General features: G+C 39.8%; 1 pseudogene across 1 annotated transcript; it reads right to left on the reverse strand.

The window, feature by feature from the left end:
• Window positions 1–963: 963 nt before the first annotated feature.
• Window positions 964–3,956, reverse strand: LOC105517533 (annotated as a pseudogene). Its single transcript, XR_001002685.1, has one exon. The product of XR_001002685.1 is annotated as a serine/threonine-protein kinase PRP4 homolog pseudogene (transcript).
• Window positions 3,957–8,133: the final 4,177 nt, after the last annotated feature.

Here is an 8,133-nt window from a genome sequence, read left to right on the forward strand (position 1 = left end):
TTTGTCAGTTGTTCCAATAAAATGACATCTTAAAACACCAGAGCTGTTGACGGTGTAGCTTACCTTCAGTGTACTGAATGCTGTACACAACATGTATTTTTTTTTTCTTAGTTTTACTTTACTTGAAGTCTGGGATATATGTGCAGAACCTGCAGGTTTGTTACATAGGTATACATGTGCCATGGTGGTTTGCTGCACCTATCAACCCATCATCTAGGTTTTAAGCCCCGCATGCATTAGGTATTTGTCCCAGTGCTCTCCCTCCCCTTGTCCCCCACCCCAACAGGCCTCGGTGTGTGATGTTCCCCTCCCTGTGTCCATGTGTTCTCATTGTTCAACTCCCACTTATGAGTGAGAACATGCGGTGTTTGGTTTTCTGTTCCTGTGTTATTTTGCTGAGAATGATGGCTTCCAGCTTCATCCATGTCCCTGTAAAGGACAAGAACTCATTCTTTCTTATGGCTGCATAGTATTCTGTGGTATATATGTGCCACATTTTCTTTAAGGAGACCATCCCTGCAGGCAGGCTCAAGGAGGAACAGACCCCTTTCAACACTGAATACATCAATGGCATGCTGCACTTAGGAAAACATGAATATAAACAGCATTTATGCTGCCCATTTTATCTGAAGACCAAAATGAAGCCAAGTCTGCTAAAAACAAATCAACCACCCAATATTACTACTCGTTTTATAACAGATGCTTTTGTCTGTAATGTGAACTCCAACCATATACATTAGCACTGTAATTTTCTTCAGTCTTGGCACTTTAAAACAGTTCTGTGGTGAAATTTCACATAAGACATGAAACAGATTAACTAACATTTCTAAAAGAAGTTCAAATATATCATGCTTCCTCAAATCTGCTGGAGAAATATTTGTAAGTTTATATTCATTAATAAAGTGCTGTGAAATTTCTTCAGTCCCTGTATTTACTCAAACCCTTGGAGTTTCTTCATCTTGCTTAAACTTTGTCCTGGATGAAGGCACGCTGTAGGGCCTGGTTGATGCTAATTGATTTAGCTAGGCCCAACATTAGAATCTGGTCCAACAAGTCCTTTAGCTGGTATACTTTTTTACATCAGTCTTCAGGAAGTGTCTGGCACCCAATCAAGTCAGCCAATAGGTCCTTAGTTGGATTAATGGTGTTCATAACAATAACTTTCTCCCTGTCTTGTTACTTTATCAACTTCTATGTACATGAAGTTGAGATTTTGATCAAAATGCTGATCTTTGAATGCACCTTTTGAATCATCTTATTTGGCATCTTTCCTTTGAGATTCATCACAAGCTTCAATATATGGTTATTAGTTTTGCCAGGAAATAAAATTTTTCCAGTATAGAGTCTGTATAAGGTGCAACCTACTGACCACATATGTATACCATAGTCACAGCTTTTACCTATAATGATTTCAACAGCACAATAAAATCTACTGACAAGATAAGGTATAACATCATTATCCGCAACATGTGAAGCCAACCCCAGATCACAAACTTTAAAATAGTTTTTGATGATTAACCAGGATATTGTCTAGCTTGTTGTCTACATGTAGGATATCACATATTTTAAGGAATTTCAATGCCAGGAAAAACTGCTGACTATGGGATCTTACAGCTTTAATATGAAAACCAGTATCTTTATCATATTTTTTAACATCTCTTGTAAGTTCATACTGAGAGGCTCGAATATGAGACAGAGATGTTGTTTGTGATAGAAGCACCTGAAGAGTCACAGACAATGAAGTTTGTCATCAGGATCAGCATCAAATTCTTTCAAGAACTCCAGTTCTTTTAAACCAGTATTTTGCATGAGCTCATTGTTTCTGATGGCCTTGACAGCCACTTCTTGGCTGGCTCTTGCATTACCTCTGGCTCATAAAACATTACTGAATATACCTTGCCCAGTGTAGCCATACGCATTGTAACATTTATCTAGGACTTCACCTATGTTCACATGATAATAACCCTCTGAACCAGTCCAGTTATCTCTGAGGCTGGGATTCTCTTTGAATCTTATCCATTGCCAGCAGCCCAGAGACAAGCACTGTTAAAATCGTCAGCAAATCACATCATCAGATTCTGTAAAACATATCAAGTACCAACAACTTCTGAGATGAACCATTATTCTGTTCAACTGTCATTAGATTATGCTTGGCTTTCACTGAGGCCTCAAATGTATCAACATTTTCCCATTCACACTCTTTAACATCAGCAGCTACTCGCTCCAGAAGGAGAGGTGATCACATTTTCGTACTGCTCTGGGGGATGCTTGGTTCAGATGACACGGACATATTGCTATCTTCAGCAAGATATTTATATTTCTGAATAATTGCCTGCCTTTGGATTCTTCTCTGTTCTATTAGGGCTTCTTCATCTTCTTCCTCCACATCAAAATCTTCAAGGTTATCATCAGACAAAGATTTCTGCTCAACTTTCATTTCTTCAGAAACACTTCCTTTAAATTTATCTTCCTTTACTTTGCTTCTGCTCCTTCATCTACGACCACCCCATGACTGAGACCACCTTTTGAAGCATGATCTGCTCCTCCAACCTCTATCCCTTTTCCAAGGAGACCTGCATCTTCTTCTTGGAGACCCGACTTTTTGTGCTATGTCTGAGTGGGGAATGAGACCTCCTTTTAATGGGAGGTCTACTTCTTCTTCGAGTTGGAGACCACCTATTGATGGGGCTGGCATCTTTTGATCTTTCATGTCTATTGAGGATATCATCTCAAGGTCGTGTTCTTGAAGAAGAAAGTTGTCCTCTCTCTGGTTCTCTTCATTTTCCTTCTAAGGATCAGCTCAGCTGTTCTACCAGGAGACAGTGTTCAAGGGGGAGATTTGCTCTGCTTCGATCTTCTATCATTTAAAAGTGGAGACCTACTTCTTGATTTATCACGTAGTTTTGGAGACAAACTTCTTTTAGGACTACAACTAGGTCTTCTACTGGGTGACCTATTTTCTTTCTCAGATGAAGTATCTTTTTTTAATTGGGTTCTTTTCTTTATCAGCTTCAGACTGTTTTGATTTTCTCTTTCTGGACTGTGACCTTCTGTCTTTGGATTTACCTCTTAAATCAACTGGGGATCTCGATTTTTTACCTTGATAGTGACTTCTACTTTCATTTAAAATTGGAGATTTGTCTTGTTTTTTTATTTACTCTTATCTTCAGTTTTAACCTTATCATCAGCAGGTGATCTGGCCTTACCAATTTTCTCTTAAGATCACCTTCTAAGGGTAGGGGATTTTAATTATCTTCCTTGATCTTGAGACTTACTTCTTTTGATGGGCTTTTAGACTTTTTCCTCTCCTTTGACTTGTTCCTAGTTGTTTTCTGTTTAACGATTTCAATACCCCCCTTACTTTTCTTCTTATCAGACCTACGTCTACTCCATTCTTTGGATCTGCTTTTACTTCGTTTTTTGTAGTATTTTTATTGTCCACAGTTCAAGTTTCCCCTTTGTACTTGAAGATCTAGTACTAGATCTATTTCCATTTCTTGCCTTTCATGAATCTCCCCCTCTTCTTCAGAGCCAGACTCATAATCTTGTAAAATGAACCCCATACCAGATTGGACCTTTCCTTCCATTAACTCATTATCAAGTTCAGCCTTAATCAAGGCTCTCTGTTTTTCCAAGTCTTCTAGCAAAGCTAAATCATCAAGTTTAGTTCTTTTTGCTGGAGACATACCCTCTTTATCAGAAGCATCCCTAACCTCTTTTCTTTTGTGTTTCTTGCGTTTATGCTTATGTTTATGTTTTTTGTCCTTGTCTTCTGAGGAATGTTTATGTTTCTTATGTTTACTTCTGTGTTTATACTTTTTTTTACTTATTTTGTTCTTATTTTGAGATTGGTCTTCTGATACTTCTCCATTTTCTTCACGTATACTCTTTTCAGAATTATCAGCATCTTCCATCTCCCTCTGTTCCCACAGCGTCTGGGTCTCCGCGGTGGCCATCTTGAACTTCCTGACTCTGCCGCCACTGTGGTGGTGGCTTCCTGGACCGTGAAAGGCAGTGGAAATGGAAGAAGGAAAAGAGCTGCCGCACATGTGCCTATTGTTCCCTTTTTAGTGTTCATGTGTACTCAATGTTTAGCTCCCACTTATGAATGAGAACAGGCAGTATTTGATTTTCTGTTCTGCATTAATTCACTTAGGATCATAGCTTCCAGCTGCATCCATGTTGCTGCAAAGACCATGATTTTGTTTCTTATGGCTTCATAGTATTCCATGGTGTATATGTACTACATTTTGTTTATCCAATCTAGGTTGAGTCCATGTCTTTGCTATTGTGAATAGTATTGCAATAAATATATGGGTGCATGTGTCTTTTTGGTAGAATGATTTATTTTCCTTTGGGTATATAGCCAGTAATAGGATTGCTGGGTCAAATGGTAGTTCTTAGTTCTTTCAGAAATCTCCAAACTGCTTTCCACAGTAGCTGAATTAATTTACATTCCCACCCGCAGGGTATAATTGTTCCCTTTTCTCCTCAACCTTGCTAACATTGTTGTTTCTTGACCTTTTAGTACTCGTCATTCTGACTAGTGTGAGATGGTATCTCATTGTGGTTTTGATTTGCATTTCTCTAATGATCAATATTGTTGAGCATTTTTTCATATACTTGTTGCCACATGTATGTTTTCTTTTGAGAAGTGTCTGTTCATGTCCTTTGCCCATTTTTTAAAGAGGTTACTTGTTCTTCACTGTTGATTTAAGTTCCTTATAGACTCTGGATATTAGACTTTGTCAGATGCATACTTTGCAAATGTTTTCTCCCATTTTGTAGGTTGACTGTTTATTCTGTTGATAGTTTCTTTTGCTGTGCAGAAGCTCTTTAGTTTAATTTGACCTCACTTGTCTGTATTTGCTTTTGTTGCAGCTGCCTTTGGAGACTTCATCATGAAATCTTTGTCAAGGCCTATGTCCAGAATGGTAATTTTTAGGTTTTCTTTTACGGTCTTTATAATTTTAGGTCTTATATTTAAGTCTCTACTCTATTTCGAGTTGATTTTTATGTATGTGGTAAAAGGAAGGGGCTTGGTTTCAATCTTCTGCATATGGCTAGCCAGTTATCACAGCACCATTTAATCAATAGAGAGTCCTTTCCCATTGCTTGTTATTGTCGGCTTTCCCAAAGATCAGGTGGTTGTAGATGTATGGCTTTATTTCTGGGTTCTCTAACCTGTTTTATTCGTCAATGTGTCTGTTTTTGTACCAGTTCTATGCTGTTTTGCTTACTGTAACCTTGTAGTATAAAGTCGGGTAGTGTGATGCCTCCAGCTTTGTTTGTTTACTTATGATTGCTTGACTATTCAGGCTTTTTTTTTATTTCATATAAATCTTAGAATTGTTTTTTCTAATTCTGTGAAAAATGATTTGGTAGTTTGATACAAATAGCATTGAATCTGTACATTGCTTTAGGATGTATGTTTTTTTGTGTGTGTGTGTGTGACATAGTCTTGCTCTATCACCAGGCTGGAGTGCAGGGGCACAACCTCGGCTCACTGCAACCTCCGCCTCCTGAGTTCAAGAGATTCTCCTGTCTCAGCCTCTCAAGGAGCTGGGATTATAGGTGTGTGCCACCACCCCCAGCTAATTTTTTGTATTTTTAGTAGAGAGGGGGTTTCACCATGTTAGCCAGGATGGTCTCAATTTCCTGATCTCGTGATCCACCCGCCTCAGCCTCCCAAAGTGCTGGGATTACAGACATGTGCCACCCTGCCCAGCTGGCCATTTTAACAATATTGATTCTTCCTATCTATGAGCACGAACCGTTTCTTCATTTGTTTGTGTCATCTCTGATTTCTTTCAGTGGTGTTATGTAATTCTTGTAGGATATTTCACCTCCTTCTTTTAGCTGTATTCCCAGATATTATTCTTTTGTGGCTATTGTGAATGGGATTGCATTTTTTATTTGACTCTCAGGTTGGACATTATTTGTGTATAGAAATGCTACTGATTTTTGTGCATTGATTTTGTATCCTGAAACTTCAGTGAAGTTGTTTAGCCATTCCAGGAGCCTTTGGGCAGAGGCTATAGGGTTTTATAGGTATAATAGCATCTGTGAAGAGAAATAGTTTAACTTCCTCTCTTCCTATTTGGATGCCTTTTCTTTCTTTCTCTTGCCTGATTTCTCTGGCTGGGACTTCTAGTACTACGTAAATAGGAGTGGTGAAAGTGAGCATCCTTGTCTTGTTCTAGTTCTCAAGGAGAATGCTTCCAGTTATTGCCCATTCAGTAGGATGTTGGCTGTGGGTTTGTCATAGATGGCTTTTATTCTTTTGAGGTATGTTTCTTCCATTTTTAGCTTTTTGAGGAATTTTAGTATGAAGAGATGTTGAATTTTATCAAAAGCCTTGTTGTTTTTAGCCTTGTTTATATAATGAGTCACATTTAGTGATTTGCATATGTTAAACCAAACTTGCATCCCAGGAATAAAGCCTACCTGTTTGTGGCTAATTAGCTGTTTGATGTGCTTCTAGATTTGGTTTCCTAGTATTTTGTTGAGGATTGCTGCATCTATGATCATCAGAAATACTGGCCTTAAGTTTTCTTTTTTTATCTTGTCTCTGCCAGGAGACAAGATACTTTTGGTCTGATACCAAAAGTATCAGAATGATGCTGGTCTCAGAGAATGAGTTATGGAGGAGTCCCTCTACTTCAACTTTTTTGGAATGATTTCAGTAGGGTTCATACCAGTTCTTCTTCGTACATCTAGTAGTATTTGGCTGTGAATCCATCTAGTCCAAGGCTTTTTCTGGCTGATAGGATTTTATTTTAATTACTTATTCCATTTCAGAACTCATTATTGGTCTGTTCAGGATTTCAATTTCCTCCTGGTTCTGTCTCGGGAGGTTGTATGTTTCCAGGAATTTACCCATTCATTCTTCTTTATTTTTGTCTGCCTGCATTGATTCAAAAGAACAGTCTTTGAGCTCTGAGATTATTTCCCCAGCTTGCTCTATTCTGTTATTAATGCTTCCAATTGCATTATGAAATTACTGTAATGAATTTTTAATTTTCTGAAATTCAGTTTGGTTCTTCCTTCAAGTGGCTACGTCATGTTTCAACTGTTGGACTGTTTTACTTGGATTCAGTTTCAACCTTCTCTTCTATCTCATTGAGCTTCCTTGTTATCCGGATTCTGAATTATATGTCTGTTATTTAGCCATTCCACTCTGGTTAAGAACCATTGCTGGGGAGCCAGTGCAGTCATCTGGAGGTAAGAAGACACTGGCTTTTAGAATTGCCATAATTCTTGCACTAGTTCTTTCTCATCTATATGGGCTGATGTTCCTTTAATCTTTGAAGTTGTTGTCCTTCGAATGGGTCTTTTTGCTTGTATATTCTTTGATGTCCTCAAGGGTTTTATTGTGGCATAAGTTGGGTCTAATCAATTGGCTTCATTTCTGGATGCTTTCAGGAGGCCAAGGCTCTGCTCAACACTCCTGAGCTTCATGCTCCCATCCTGAGGAGCTGGCATCAAGCCTACAGCTTTGCTCTCTGGCCCCTCTAGGTCAAGCATCTGTTGCATTGGAGAAGCTAAGGTGTTCCCAGTGTGCTAGCAACAACATTCAGATGGGGGCTGCCAACAAAAGTGCTGTGACAGGATGGTGGTGGGTACACAAGAGAATACACTGTGACAGGGGAGCCATGGATGACAGGGGAGCCACGGGCAGCACGGCAGCAGGGAGCTGCCAGCAAGTGCACACCAATAGGGCAGCAGGAGGCCACGGGTGAGTGCCCACCAACAAGGCAGCGGGGGGACTACATATGTGTGCATGCTGGCTGGGCAGCAGTGGGGCTGTGGCAACATGGCTGGGAAGAGTCTACAGGTTGGTATGTACTAGTGGGAGTCTCTGCAAAAGTACTCCAGTGGGAAGGAAGGGGCTGCCAGTGAAAGAGATTGATGGTGGCTGCTGGCAAGCATTTCGGTGGGGCAGCTAAGGTTGTGCTGCAAGTGGGTGTGGCCAGGCAGGGACTCTAGGAGAGGCTGGCAGATGGGACATTCATTTGAGACTGGCCCCATCCCACAGGAAAGATAGCCCTGCTGTCTCCAGATCCAGGAGCTAACAAAGGCTAAAGTCACCTAGAGGAATATGGGTGCTCATGGGATGGGTGACCATGGCTT

The sequence above is a fragment of the Colobus angolensis genome, unplaced genomic scaffold, assembly GCF_000951035.1.
Source record: "Colobus angolensis palliatus isolate OR3802 unplaced genomic scaffold, Cang.pa_1.0 Scaffold301, whole genome shotgun sequence".
Taxonomy (NCBI): Eukaryota; Metazoa; Chordata; class Mammalia; order Primates; family Cercopithecidae; genus Colobus; species Colobus angolensis.